At 46.8% G+C, this 16,020-nt stretch overlaps 1 protein-coding gene across 1 annotated transcript in view; it reads left to right on the top strand.

Annotated features, from left to right (window-relative positions):
* Positions 1 to 16,020, top strand: part of elmo1 (engulfment and cell motility 1 (ced-12 homolog, C. elegans)) — a 63,702-nt gene that overhangs the window by 20,768 nt on the left and 26,914 nt on the right. The gene's annotated exons all lie outside the window — the stretch shown is intronic.

The following is a 16,020-nucleotide window of genomic DNA, read 5'->3' as shown; positions in this document are numbered from 1 at the left end:
CCCAAACTCCCAGGTTTTCTCCTGGTATCTGTCCTCTCTCTCCCTCATTCTCTCTCCCTTCTCTCCCACATTCTCTCTCCATCTCTCTCCCTCATTCTCTCTCCATCTCTCTCCCTTCCCTCCCTCATTCACTCTCCATCTCTGTCCCTTCTTCTCTCTCCATCTCTCTCCCCTCTCTCCCTCAATCTCTCCATCCCTCTCCCCTCTCTCCCTCATTCTCTCTCTCCATCTCTCTCCCCTCTCTCTCCGTCATTCTCTCTCTCCATCTCTCCCCTCTCTCCCTCATTCTCTCTCTTCATCTCCTGCACTTTCCTTTGCCAGGCCGTCTCCAGTGGTGAGTGTAAAAGCAGTCATTATACTTTTATAATTGCGCTGGAGTTCATCAATTAATGATGAGGAGGGCCTTAATGCATGCCCCCTCTTTTCCCTCCTTACACCCTTAGCTTTTCAAATCTCTTTTTCACAAGGTCCAGTGACCGTGTGTGTCTGAATGGTAACATAGTACATGACCTTCAGATGCATCCAGCCCTAATCTGGCCTTGATGTGGCCCTTTTCTGTTCCTGATGTGGCTCTGATGTGGCCCTGATGTGGTCCTGATGTGGCCTGAATCTGGTGTAAGTATCCAGAGTCTGCAGCTGAATTGGCTTGAGAGGCAGGTGCTCCATGGGTATCTGGTTTGGCAGAAGCAAGGCAGTGGGAGACCTCCGTGACCATAGGGTTTGGTCATTGCTTTATAAGGCCACAATGGCAGTGAAGGGAGGGTGATAAATGGGGGAAGACGGAGGGCAGGAGAGAAGGAGACGGCGAACAGGAAGAGTTTGCTGCCCTGGAGCCCAGCTGAATGTGAAGAGGCTGTCAGACAAGCTGCCCCTTTCTTGTCCTTGTTCTGGATGGGTGTGCCAGAGTGTGCCTGCCTGCGTGTGTGAGACAAGGAGTGTTGTATGTGTATGTATGTATGTGTGTGCGTGCGTGCGTGCGCCTGAGTGTGTCTGTCTGTGTCTGTGTGTGTGAGTGTGTGTGACAGAGAGAGAGAGAGAGAGTGTATGTGTGTGTATGCCTGCGTGTGCCTTGTGTGTGTATGCCTGTGTGTGTGAGAGTTGATTGCGTCTGTGTGTGTGAGTGTATGTGTGTGTGCAGGCGCGGTTTTTGCATAGAGGCATAGCTAGGCAACCGCCTTAGGCCCCATCCAACTGTAGGAGCCCCCTCTGACCGGGGCTGCAAATTTTCCATAGGCCTACCGCTGGTAATTGGGGCCCTTTGGACAGTAATTCACAGATAAATGGTAATTTTCATAAATAGTGAATTTTGTATGTTTAAATTGGAAACAAGAACAACACAATACATTATAAAGAAATACAGATTCCATGCACACCCTCTCTTTCGCGTTAAAATGGAATATTCCATCCATGCATGCCATGTGCGCTAGACGAGTTCCAAAACATTCGCTACATTCCCTACGGCGCACTCAGAACGCATTGTGATTGAGCAGTGCCGCGCACATAATATGCACATAATATCCGCAGTGGGTGCCTCCGCGAACGCGCTCCTTGTGAATGACGGAAGCGAGGTGAAATTAAAGGCCAGGCCAGACTAAGCGGATTTTCATACTTTCCGGAAAATAACTTGACAAACTGGCCTCCCGGCCAGATAAATCTGCCATTTGGAGTGTTACTTTCCGCCAAGGTTAGAATCCCCTCTCCAGAGTGGGAAGGTTGCAATCTACCCTGCTATCAGGGCCTGTCTGGCCGCAAATCGGGTTTGAATCCGCGAATCTGATGACGTAATTATCCCACGTGAACGCTGGAAGCTGTCAAGTAGTCACTTACATCTTCCCAATCGCAATAAAAACAAAAAAATGTAAGTCTTCTGTTCTGTTTATGGCTGGCAAACAACGATCTAAGAAGGGCACGTTTTATTCACTGAGTTACCAAAGCAGTCTTCTTTATGGGGACTAATCATGAAAACCCTTACTTTCATTAGGTATGCACATAATGCATCACATACAGGTCGAGCAATGATGATTTAAGCATAGGAAATGTATAAGGCACAGTATGGTCAACTACTTGGCGACAAACTGAACTGTCACCAACTTAACTAGTTGTAGTGATGTGTCGTTCGTGAACGATTCGTTCATTTTGAACGAATCCTTACAGCGACTCGAGAGTAACGAGTCCTCTCAAAAAAAGATTCGTTCTTTTTCTCGTTCATGACCGCGCATCGGGACAACTGGGACTGTTGCATTGGCTAAGCCAAGGAAACAGAAATGATTTGTTGAATGCAGGTCACGTAAAAATTATCCAAAGACCCGTATCCAAGAGACCCAGTCGGAAAAAGAACGAATCATTTCTGTTTCCTCTAGCTGACTGTACTGAGCCTATGCAGGTCACGTGGAAAAGGATCCAACGACCCATATCCGGCAGATGAACGAATCATAGATCCAAAGACACGGTTGTCAAAAGAACGAATCATTGAACGAAACGGACACGTTTGGCAAAAGAACGAAACATTGAACGAAAGACCCATATCCGGCAGATGAACGAATCATAGATCCAAAGACACGGTTGGCGAAATAACGAATCATTGAACGAAAGACTGATATCCGGCAAAAGAACGAATCATTGAACGATATCCGGCAGATGAACGAAACGTTGATCCAAAGACGGTCGGGAGGTGAACGATTAGGTCATCTGCCGGATACAAGTATTTGGATCATTTTTCACGTGATCTGCATAGGCTCAGCATGGGAAGCTAGAGAAAACCGAAATGTTTCGTTCATTTTGACTGGGCTCTGGATATTTTTTCACGTAACCTGCATAGGCTCAGAAGAGGAAACAGAAAGGACTTATTAACCTAGTTCACTTTCGAGTGTCTATGTTTAGTAAGACGTGAATGATATTCGTTCACAAGAAATAATTACAGGTTTAGTTATTTTAACTTTTTAAAACTTTACTTACAGTTCAGTGCAGCGTAATTGTTTGCCGTGATCATTAAATGCTTATGTGATAATAAATGACCATTTCATCAAAACTTTCATAATATATTATTTGAATGCAGGAATTAGTATCTGCTGGTTTACATGTAGTAACCTCCATGAAAATATGATACGTGTTTGTAGTGGACGTATTTACGCCAGTGAATTGGCTATAAAATTTAAAAATGTTGAGTAGCGCCCCCCCCCCCCCCCCCCCCCCCCCCGTTAAAATGAACGAGTGACTCGAAAAAAGATTCGTTCATTTTACTGAACGAGATTCAAAGATTCGAGTCGGTAAAATGATCCGAACTTCCCATCACTAACTAGTTGTAACTTGTCGTCTTCTTCTACGAGTCTTCTTCTCCATTTCCGGTAGCACCCTTCACAGCGCCACCAACAGGCCTTGCATATGTACTACAGCATATTCACCAGTTTCAATGGGTGTGTGTGCCCGTAGAACAGCGCAGCACAGCTTTGTCTGGCAGCGATTGACTAAACCCGAATACGTTCCGGAAAGTATGAAAATCCGCTTAGTCTGGCCTTGCTCTAAGTGAAGTGGTTTTGACTCGTGAGCAAAGCCGTGTGAACATTTCGAATTGGCAACAACATGAAGCGCCACTATCCAAGTGGTGCTGCAAATAAAAAAAGAAGGAAGAGGCCCATCAAAAAACAGACGCCCTTCCGAAATTGACCACCTTTTTTAGCGTGAAAACACCGGTCACCACACCACCGGACCCGAATGTTTTGGTGGAGGAGGAGGAGGTGCCGCTGGATCCGGCTGTTGATTCAACAGGAGGAGAAGGAGAGGAGCCTAGCGCATCATGCTTGTACACTGATGACAACAGGAAAGATGATGCAAATCCCTCTCATACACATGCATTCTCTCTCTCTCTCTCTCTCTCACACACACGCACACACACACACACACAGAGGGACACTCTTCATCACTCACTCAGACAGACCCCTCTCACATACTCATTCTCTTTCTCTCACACATGCACAAACTTCCTCATTCTCTCTCTCTCTCTCTCTCATATTTTCACTCTGTTTTGTTGTGATTGATAATTATTCTTTACCATTAAGTTCTGTAACAATTCTTTGTAAAAATGACTGATTGACTCACACAAATGCTCTGTCACACTGCTTTACTTGTTTACATTAATTTATATTTTGGCATTCAGAAGTATATTTTATTTAACGATATGTTAATTGGTTGCACATATAAAAAGAACAAGCAGCACTGAAAGCTTCAATTTCCTTTTTAAACTACTTTTGTTAATAAATATTTTGCATTTTGACATACAGTGGTGTGATATCTGAAAACGTATTTCTCGCATATGAATGTTGAGGGCCCCCTAGCTAAATTCGCCTTAGGCCCCCAAATTGCTAAGTCCGCCACTGTGTGTGTGCCTGCGTGCGTGCGTGCGTGCGTGCGTGTGCCTGAGTGTGTCCACGTGTGTGTGTGTGTGTGTGTGGGTGTTATCAGACATCCTGGGGAGCATCTGTCAGCCCAATTGCACATTCCCACTGTCCTTGCCTGACAGGGTAGATGCACACAAGATGAAAACTACATCAACTTCTTCCTTACTGAAAGAGGAACACCACTCACTGAATACACCCACAGCATACCACCTCTCAATACGATTCTTCTACTTCTACATGCAAATACCATGTTAATCCCAGGCAATAATTACATAGTACACTCTTGAGTTGTGGCAACCAACATGGTAAGAATGCCTTTTTTTATCAGCGTTCAGTATGCCTTTGAGTCGGTGCACTTATGATGGCAAGCTCGTGTGCACATGTGTGAAGGAAGGGGAGGGAGAGGGAGGCATGTAGATGCATATTAATGAATGATGTGCACTGATTATGCAGATGGTATGCCACTGCCGTTGTGAGGAGGAGAAGGGGGAATGGGGTCAGGCTCGGGGATGGAGGCCTTTGGGAGCCACTGATCTTTAGTTAATGAGTCCACCTCCTCCACCTCCTCCACTGTCTCCTCCTTAGGGTATGCTGTCAGGTGAGAGATGGGATTGGAAGGGAAGGCAGGCTTTTTTTAACTACTTTTCCTTTTTTTTTGTGTGAGGCTGAAGGTTGGGAGAGTAGAGAACACATTCATAAGACTGGCATCATACTGTCACAGCACGGTCGCTTTTTAAAAGGCACCACCAAAAACAACAACAGCAACAAAAAACTGCACTGCATCTGTGTGATGTCCCATCAACGTCATTTTCTATCTGCAGAAAAAGTGAATTTTTCTCTTTTTAGGGAGGTGAACGTTGTCCCTGTTTTGGAGAGAGAGTGAGATTATCGGGAGAGAGTTTCCAATTTTTTTTTGTTGTTGTTTTTTTTTTTTTGGCATAATGCAGAATTGTGTTGCCTGCAGTGAAATGTCTAAACTTTTGCTCAGTGAAAATCCGATAAAGAGGAAGAGATTTAACAAGAACTGGTTTCATACATACTTAGTTCTCTTTAAAGTATTACCATTTCTCACAATTGATCCGTAATGAAAATGGAGAGGACAAAGTGGCAAAACATTGAGAGAAGTACAAGATACGGTGAGAGATGGCAATGGAGATGCAGAGAGTGTAAAGAATACCAGACCAAGGCAAGAGAAAATGCCATAGAGAGAGAAAGGTAATGTGTGTGTGTGTTTGGGGGGGGGGGGGGGTTGTAATTAAAGCCCCTGCCCCATGCCCTGTGCTTCCTGTCAGGCGTGTGCCTGTGACGTCCGGTGGCCTGTGATCACCACCGTGACACGGAGGAGACTTTGATATGCACACCAACCCCTGGGCTCTCATGCCCAGTCCTGCGCCACCTGTCATTATGACACTCGCTCTAATGGTGTGTGTCTGTCTGTCTGTCTGTCTGTGTGTGTGCATATGTTTGACACCTCTCTAATGGTGAGTGTCTGTCTGTGTGTGTGTGTGTGTGTGTGTGTGTGTGTGTGTGTGTGCGTGTGCGTTTGCATATGTGTGACACAAATCTAACGGTGTGTGTCTGTGTGTGTGTGTACATGTTTTTGTGTGTGTGTGTGTGTGTGTGTGTGTGTGTGTGCATATGGGTTTTTGTGTGTCTGCGAACATGTTTGTGTGTGTGTGTGCATAGGTGTGACACCACTCTAATAAAATGGTGTGTGTGTGGCTCTGTGTGCATTCATGCATGTGTGTGTGTCTGTTTCTGTGTGTGTGTTTGTGCGTGCGTGTGTGACTGAAGATCGGCTAATGAGGAAGTGACTCTAAACTTCAGCACCATGGTGTCATTGTGTGTGTGTGTGTGTGTGTGTGTGTGTGTGTGTGTGTGTGTGTGTGTGTGTATGTGTGTGTGTTGTCTCCAGTGTGGAACAGACGTCGTTACTGTGAGTGACCTAAGAGCTCCATCCCGACTGCAGTAGACAGTCCCAAGTCTGCCCCATCATCCAAGCTTTGAGACGGTTCACAGCCAGCTTATCCCTCTGGCCACAGGCAGCAGCTCTGTGTTGTGCCCTGTACCTGAAGCATCTGTATACATCCCCCCAATCCAAAGATTTAGAGTGCAAACCTTCATTTAAATTAACTTAAGCTTCAGATGGACTTGGTGTGTTGGGAACATCCAGGAACTAGAGTTTCATCTCTTTCCCTCTGTTGGAGAAAACACCGGGCGTAATGTGCCCTGTCCATCCTTATGTAATTTAAAGGCACTGCAGTCCTACAGGAAGGGGTAGGGAAGAAAAACCATTCATAGCCTATACAGTGATTCACGACATTCATTAACTACAGTAACAGTTAAAAGGAGCACTAATGCTTTGTCTCCACCGATGCGTTTCACTGCGGAAAAGATTCCATTAGCAACTGTACCTTTTTAAGAGGACATGCTTTTTTCATTTTTAATGGGGGCAAACGGGGTTGCCGTGCGGTTGCGGTGCACTGGAGTCATAGGGCGGGTTCTGGACCTGGAGACGGAACTGTTTGGCCACAGCACCAACCGGATGGATGATGGAGGTTTGCGGCGAGGAAAATGGCTTTTTAAGAATCTTCCCCACTGATCAGATAAATCAGAGTTATTTTGCCAAAGCGGTGGGGAGCGTGATGAAGGGTGATGGTGGCGATACATAAGTGTGCCGTTTTTGGAGATTCGGACACAGAGAAGGGGAGGGGGAGAGAAAGATGAAACGAGAGTGGTGGTCAGTTTACCCATTGGGCATCGAAAAACTCGGGAGACCATGTGGGGGTTGTGGGGAACATGAGAGAGAGAGGAACTCTATCTCATTATTTGTTAAAAAGAAGTGCAGGCTTTGAGAAGGACCCCCCACAGCTGCAGAAGAGTATGCCCTGAGCTAAAAGAGAATATGTGTGTGTTTTTATCTCCCCCCCCCCCTCCCCCCACTTAGGCTCATGTGTTTTTGAAATATGAGCAAAGACGAGGGGGAGATGAGTGTGGCTATCCCTTTCGTTGTCATTTTAAGCCAATCTCTGATAGATTATTTGCCTCTGCCTCCTCAAAATGTCAAGGGCACTTCAGCCCGTCTGAGAAGGTTGTTTTTTTCCTCTTCTCGACACTAAAGCACATTTGGATGAAGGGGAGGGCCAGGACGCCTTTGTGTCATTTCATGTCTCTTAGCTCTTCCAGCAATGTGAAATTTTGGCCAACCACCACCCCCCACCCTTCAGCTAACTGCTTAAATAAGGTAGGGGAAGGCTGTGATATCCTTTCATGATGGATATGTTACGTTTCTCGGATGTTTAGCTGGGGTGAAATACTGCCCCTAGGTCACCTTGTAAAAACACTACAACCCACTTTTTGATTAAAATTATGCTTAAACTTTTCCCACACAACCAAGGTTCAGAAAGCACTGCAAAAGATTATTGGTTTGACATTTCCTTGACTGATCTATCCAAATATATGTCAAATATTTATTTCAGAGCAGCCTCTGGTTTTCTCTTAATTCATTTTTTTTTAATTCCTTTTCTGGACTGGAGTTGCTACATTATTCATGTTCTATCAAGCCAGGTGTCCCAGCATCACCCTCTCCCTCTCTCTCTCTTTCCCCTTTTCCCTTTCCCTCTCTCTCTCCCTTTCTCTTTCCCTCTCTCTCTCTCTCTCTCTCTCTCTCCTCCTTTCTCTTTCCCTCTCTCTTTTTCTCTGTCAAGAGTACCCGCTCTGAAAGATTCATGGCCCCCCTCTGCAGTCCCCCCTGAAACCACTTTAATGGAATTCACAGCAGTCACTGGCACCAGACCCCCCCCCCAAAAAAACATGTCACGCACTCGCTCACTTCACTACCCCCCCCCCCCCCCCCTCCCCCTCACCAAATAAAAAATAAAGCTGAAGGTAGAAAACAAGCTGAAAATGCCCATGTTATATTTATAAGCTTATTTAGAATGGGCAGTCAGAGAAATGACCTGGATATTGATTCCTGCCATTCTCGGGGCCCTTCTCCATCTCTGCCTGTCTCAGGGGGAAATGGATCGGTGCTTGTTGGAGACTAGCTTGACCAGCCTGGCGCGGATGGACAGATTTATGCTGGCAGGTGGAGGAGAGGTTTCCTGGCCATGCTTGTAGAGGAAGAGATGGGGATGATGCGTGACTGGCAAACCAAGACCCTCATTCTGGAAGTCCTGACTCTGCAAACCACAATGCACCATATCCAATGCAGATTGCATAAACATGGACGTGTGTGTGTGTGTGTGTGTGTGTGTGTGTGTGTGTGTGTGTGTGTGTGTGTGTGTGTGTGTGTGTGTGTGTGTGTGTGTGTGTGTGTGTGTGTGTGTGTGTGTGTGAATTTACCTTGTTTTTGTGACAGGTTGTCAAGCATTCATTTTGCCAACATCTCTCTAGTGTGGCTGTGTGTGTATATGTGCGTTTAAAAGCTGTAGCTAGGAGGAGAAACCACCTCTGCCGTGTCATTTCTGTAGTGCCTGCCTAGTGGGACGGTGCCCTGCAGAGAAGTGGCAAGAGATGCGCGTTGGCATCCTTCTCCCGCGTCCTGCCCCTTCCCCTCCTTCTCTCTCCCCTTCCCTCTCGAGCAATGCCCACAGGTGTCTCCGCCTGTCTTATCTCCGTGCCGTGAAAGAACAATTTCAAAGAATCCCTTTTTAAAGAACGAGTGTGTCTATCGCCGTGTTGAGAGGAGAAAGCGTTCAGGGTTGCCAAGCAGAGCTGGCTGTGGCCTCTTTCTGCAAGTTTTCCCCTAAGATCTTGTTAAAAACTACAAAAAGTTGGGTTTTCTTTTTGATGACGGAAAAATGGACCACGGATTCCTGATTTCAACTGTTTTTTCCTCTTCTCTCTGAAAGCAGGGGGATGGCACAGTGGCATCATTAAGCCTGAGCTTTTAGTGCTTTAAGTCCTGAAGATCTCCTGCCAAGCCCTGAATGTTTTATGATCCAAACAGAAGCAAAAATAAATCTCAAGTGTTTGTTGTTTGTTTGTATGTTTGTGTTGCTGTTGACACATTTGTCTTCCCCCTGCTGCCTAGAATACAAACAGCCCCCCCCCCCCCCCCCCCCCCCCCCCCTCTAATAGAGACTGCCGGCTCCAACGCAAACCTAAAGCACCCATTGGTAGTAGGGGTTGCTCTGAAGTAAATTGGGCCGTCATTTATACATCCCACACTGACAGGCATGTCACCCGGCTCCTCTGGTTAGTTAGTCCCACAGCCACTTCTTCTCTGAAAGCCCCTCTGAAAGCTGGCGCTGTCAGACTGCTGTAGCGACCGACTCCAGTAATGGCATGCATCCGCTGGCCTGGGGTGGATTCATGCTGCCTGTGCACAAGAGAAATCCCCACTTGGTGCCATTGCCTGATTATTTGAAACGAAAAAGATCCAATTACGAGCTTACATGTGATCTGACATGAAGGGAGCACTTACATTACAGACCTGTCATCTTTCTTTTTTTTCATTCTTTGCTATATTTTTTAATCCTGTAACAAGATTATCAGTTCCTTTCAGACATGTAGTCCATAAGAAAGACAGACAGAAATCAGTCTGGTTCAGCAAGACCCTAGATCAATTATGGTCACATGACTTTCAGCCTCATCCATATCTACAGGAGATGTACAGACCATAGCCATGACCTTCACATACGCTACACATAATCCGATCATGCACTTTAAGTAACTATGACATGAGGCTAAATATGCTACACCACTCGAACATGACAGATAACATTGGAATAGATTAAGAACTGGCTGATGCTTCAGAGTGAAATCCCTCAGTTTTCTCTAGGGCCGTCGCTACATCCACGGAGGGCACAATGTGCCTAGGGCACCAGGGGGCACCAAAAATACAATACCTAAGAATAAATGTAAAAAGAAAATGATAATTATAATAATAATAATCTACTATCTACTTTTCAGACTGCACCAGTAAATGAATATAGGCTATGCACTATATAATGTACCAAAGTATTATGAAAGATTGTGTGGTACCCCCATCTCTTTCCCTGAGGTTTGTTTTCATTGGGCCTGACTAACCTCGTAGTGATGATATGAAGGCTTTTGTCAGCCATTCACGAAAGACATGGTGTAAAAACAACCAGAATCGTGAGAAGAGAAGAGGAAAAGAAAAAATAAACACCAGGATGATACTATTGCATCTCTGGAATGTGTGTTTGAATGTGTTCATTCTTTTTTTAGAAACCCACCACTTTTCTAAGATCAGTACTTCCCAGAGCAGTCATATGCTTTATAGTACATATGCATTTAGCCATTTTAGCAACTATTTTAAAGAAACCATATCTGTATCATGACCAAGGTGTGTGCGTGCGTGTGTGTGTTTGTGTATGTAAGTGCAAGCCACTCTATTCTGTTCAGGCGAGGAGAATGCAGTGCTCAGCTGTTGTTCTCCTATGGCAGGTACTGCTGCAGAACCAATTGGATGGTGCAGTGGACTGTGAGTGCCTTGCCCTGTGTGTGCGTGTGCGTGTGCGTGGTAGGCAAAGCGGAGCAGACTAATGCCTGTAGGCATTGAGAATGCCAAGGCGGTTTGTTTTTACCTGAATGCCATCAGTTGTAAGGGCGTGAAGGTTTGTGTTGTATATGCTTTTGTGTGTGTCAGAACTAATGCTCGCAGAGAGAGGACAGGCTGTAGTGACTGGGGGTGATGAGCTTTTGTGTGTGTGTGTGTGTGTGTGTGTGTGTGTGTGTGTGTGTGTGTGTGTGTGTGTGTGTGTGTGTGTGTGTGTGTGTGTGTGTGTGTGTGTGTGTGTGTGGTGATGTGAGTGATTGTGTAGTGCTGAAGACATTTGCAAACAGATGGGGCAGCTGTCGTGGACCTCATCTGCTAGTACAGTCTGTTGTTTACTCCACACGGCCGAACCTGCCAGCAACCATATCTCTCCCTGTCAATTCATCCTCATTCTAGCAAATGCTTCTCCGCTGTCACTTTTGGACCCCTCTTCCCTCTCTCTCTCTCTCTCATCCCCTCTTCCCTCTCTCTCTTTCTCTCTTTCACCCCCTCTTTCCCTCTGTCACTCATTTTTCTCATTCTCTCTCTCCCTTTCTTTCCCTCTCACTCTCTCAGTCGCTCTAATTCTCTCTCTCTCTACCTCCCTCCCTCTCTCCCGGAGTGAGAATGCGCGGAAGACGCCTTGCAGACTTATCAGCATTTGATCTGCTCTGTCTTGTTATTATTCATCATTCTGTCTGAATGGAAATGTAATGGCGATTGGCAACTTTCCCCTCAATTATTCAGCTCCAGCTCCTCTCTAAATGGGCGATGCCCATCATCCAGCGCCCGTGACAGGCTCCTGTGTGGCAGGTTTGTTACGAGACGGCACGAGTGTGTCAGAGACTGTCAGGACATATGAACACACACACACTGCAACATGGTCTCAGCTGTCGTGTGTGTGTGTGTGTGTGTGTGTGTGTGTGTGTGTGTGTGTGTGTGTGTGTGTGTGTGTGTGTGTGTGTGTGTGTGTGTGTGTGTGTGTGTGTGTGAGAACACATCATTATGGGAGGGAACATCACCTCTCACTGTGGATTTATCAGACCCCTGTGGTGACTCTCAGCTCCAAGGTGACTCCTGAGTTCCCCAGTGTAGCCTCTCCTCTCTCCCTCTCCCTCTCTCCCTCTCTCCCCTCTCCCTCTTTCCTCTCCCTTTCGCTCAGAGCTCAGACACATGTCACAAGAGCTTTCTCTTCCTTTCTTTTTTCTCTTCTTTTCTTTTCCATGCCTTCCCTTTCTCTCTGGCCTCACTTTGTCTCTCTCATACTCATCTCTGTACTCAGAGTCACATATGCCATCTGCACAAGAGTGTTTCTCCTCTCTGTTGCTACTGGTGTGTGTGTGTGTGTGTGTGTGTGTGTGTGTGTCATACAGAGAGAGAGAGCCAGAGAATAAGGCCTCTTCACCCCGACACCTCACATTTTGCCACGTCATTATTCACCTCGTTTTTTTGTACCCAGAATTCCTCTGTTTGTCCATCTGCTTCCTGTTGTAGTTAGCCATGCCCGGATTCCGAGAGGAACAGGCATCATCGTCACGCCTGCCAGTCTGCCCCCCCTGGCACTTGCCAGCTTCTCTCATCCCTGAGCCAGTGAACTTTGAACCCGGAACAGGTGGCAGCGGTGACGTTCAAACGTTCTCTCTTCGCGGTCCCACAGGACCTGGACACGTGACCGGGACGAGTCGGGTAGAGAGAGGGATGACTCATTCAGTGTTATTCCCGTTCAGGCGTTCGCACGAAAAGAATATTTATTTGCTCTGAAGGGTTTGTCGTGTACAACAACATCCAGGGCTTGGAGGATGGATGCGGCCTGATTTTCTTCTTTTCTTGCCCCCTGTCTGAACTCTCGAGGTGACTGCAAGGGGAGGCTTTCTTCAGAGGCCTCACTCAGGCCGTCTCTAAACCGTCACGCAATACTGTCCCCTGGATGAGAGGGGTAGTTTAGAATTTCACAGAGTATAGCCGGCATATGGTGCAGCCACGACCACCAGAGAGGCTACGGGGAGATCGTGTTTTCCCGAGCAGAGGCCACCCAGGCTGGGCTTGCCAGGCTGTGGGGTTGGCTATGGAGCCATATGGCTCTCTCCCTTCAGGGGCCTGAGGCAGTCTTTTATTTGGAACCTCATCTTTTCTATGCTGTTCTCTGTTTTCCCGAGGGATTTTCATACATACAGTAGCGTGGTCCAGATAGTTGTGGCACCGCCAAGGACCTCTGGCACAAGGTCCCTGCAGGGATGTGTGATGCCTTACTGTGGTGATACTGGGGACTATTGTTTTATGAGTACTTTTTAATAAGAGAGTGGTTTTGATAGGACCCTGGTAACACAGGTGTGTTTTCTCGGAAAGTGAAAAGTTACCTTGTACCACAAAGTACTCAGCCATCAAAAAAAATAAAAATGTAAACCCATTCTTACTTTCAATCCTCTCTACGCTCTGTGGTTTTCTATACAGCACCATTAACAGATTGGCGCAGCGAGTTTTGGAGAGGTGGCAGGACATCGTCTCAGGTCACTGAGCCCACAGATTAAGGTCATGTTGCACATGATGAGGCTCCTGGGCTCTGAAAGGAGGCTTTGGATGGGAGATTTGCTGCTGCATCTCACGCCGCAGTCTCTCATTTCATTCCCCTTGCCATTCTGGGTACCGTGTCTGTCTGCGGTTGCTGCTGTTTCCATTTGTTGTTGTTGCTGCTGTTGTTGTTGTTGTTGCTGTTCTTTGTTGTTGTTGTTGTTGTAATTGCCCGTTTGTTGCTGTCAGTGGTGATGGTGATGGTGATGATGATAATTATAGAGATGATGGTGAAGAAGATGGTGATGATGGCTATGATTATGGTGGTGGTGGTGAGGCTGATGGCGTTGGTGATGATGATGATGAAATTGATGATATCGATGATGAAGAGGTTAGAGGTGGTTGCATCTAACTGAAGGAGGAGCTAGAGGGATAACATGGTGACTATGCCCTAGCTGTAATATGCTGACAGATGACCATCTCTCTCCATCAGTAGACAGCCAGCAGCAGCGGCTCATGGCCCAGTTTTGATTGGTCTGCTCTGTTCCTGGAGGTGTGTGATTGGTTTGCTCTGTGTCTTGAGGTGTGTGATTGGTCTGCTCTGTGTCTGGAGGTGTGTGATTGGTTTGCTCTGTGTCTTGAGGTGTGTGATTGGTCTGCTCTGTTCCTGGAGGTGTGTGATTGGTTTGCTCTGTGTCTTGAGGTGTGTGATTGGTCTGCTCTGTGTCTGGAGGTGTGTGATTGGTCTGCTCTGTGTCTGAAGGTGTATGATTGGTCTGTTCTGTGTCTGGAGTGGTGTGATTGGTCTGCTCTGTGTCTGGAGGTGTATGATTGGTCTGCTCTGTATCTGGAGGTGTATGATTGGTCAGCTCTGTGTCTGGAGGTGTATGATTGGTCTGCTCTGTGTCTGGAGGTGTATGATTGGCCTGCTCTGTGTCTGGAGGTGTGTAATTGGCCTGCTCTGTGTCTGGAGGTGTGTGATTGGTCCCTTGGTGCCTCCAGCACCTAAATTGGGGTAGAGTCAAAGCTCTTTCTGGCCACTAGCTCAACTGTTTTGCTAAAATGTATATTTTTATGGCAAATTGGCCCTTTAGGAGGCACATTACCCTAGCATCACAATTCCTATGTGGAGTGGCGCCACCCTGTGAATGTTGTTCAAAGAAAGAATCTATCAATTGTGATATTGTGATTGAAATTATTTGGTCTCACGCCAAATATCATGAAATTATGTTATGATGCACTGCAACTGACACATTTCAAGAACTGCTTAAAGCAAAAATGTTGAAATTTGGTATGCTTATACTTGGCTACATCTCCTTAAGTTCTATTCGCCTCCTTAACCAAATCAGCCAGTCCATTTATGTGTTCTTCTGCCATGGTTTGACTCCATCTTCAAAATACATGTTTTCTTTAAAATCCTTACGCAACATTTACAAAAGCGGTCAAATCAGTCTTTCACCACTTGTGGCAGTTCATACATTCTGCTTTAACCCAGAACATCGCTGCATGCAGCTATATTTAAACGTATTATTATGATCCCGTATACCCCTGTCCTGTCATAATGTTGATACTTGTAGGCCTATATGTGCCAGAAAGGTCATACAAGATAGAACACTTTTCCTGGAACGGAAAATATAACATAATATAAAATGTTATTTCACGTAATTCTTGCTCATTCTCACTTTATGCAGCGCTAGTTTTTCTGGTGGTCAAGTTATCTTCTTTTGTCCCCCTGATGTGATGGTTTGCTTGTTGCTGCCCTTGGGAGTGCAGTGATGGTGCAGAGCGAGTGGCGCTAGCTCTCTGTCTGGTGATGCCAGCAGTCCTTGTACACCATGAAGAGTCAAAGTCCCAGATGAACTCTGGTGTCCCCGCCCTGTGTCGCCCTCAGCCAGAGAGACACACACACACACACACACACACACACACCTGTGTCGTCAGCCCTGTGAAGCTGATGAAGATCTCTGTCTGGCAGTGCAAGCATCCTCCTTGCACCGCATCTAGCCTGAGCTTGAGCGAGTCCCAGATGACCCTCAAAGAACCCTGCTCTCCGGTTTGCCCTCAGACACACACCCCCGCACATACACACATCCCCTTTTAAAGTGGATGGGCAGTGGATTTCCCTGAAGGGTAGTGTGCTGTCGACTAAGCAGTCGGTCAGCGGCCCAACCGAGGCTCCCGGGCGCCTGCAGAGTCATGGTGATGGGGAGAAGAGGGGGTGGTGTGGGGTGAGGGGGGTGTTGGGAGTTGAAGGCTGTGACTGGCCCCCGGAGGGCGTCATTCATTATGCTGTGAAGTTTCAATTTCTGCCGAGCTGATGCAATTACCTGGGCCCCTGCCGGAGTCCCCCCCCCCCCCACCCCCCCACCCCCCCCCACCCCCCCCAACTCCCCTGCTGAACCCACTGCAGCCGGTGACACTGCTGTGAATGGACACAGCAGGAGAGGACAAGGAAGGATGAGTAGGTGGAAGAGAGCCTGAAACCTTGGGCCTAGCCCAGTGCTTGACTCTAGTCTGACATTTAAAATCACACTGCGCTGCAGTCCTCACTGCCCTCTTTCTTTTAATGCTTATTTTTTCGAGGTGATGTCATGTTTTTGTCGATGGCCTTTG

The sequence above is a fragment of the Sprattus sprattus genome (genome assembly GCF_963457725.1).
Source record: "Sprattus sprattus genome assembly, chromosome: 4".
NCBI classification, from domain to species: Eukaryota; Metazoa; Chordata; class Actinopteri; order Clupeiformes; family Clupeidae; genus Sprattus; species Sprattus sprattus.
Note: the sequence above shows the minus strand (reverse complement) of the source record. Positions and strands in the feature narration are given on the sequence as shown.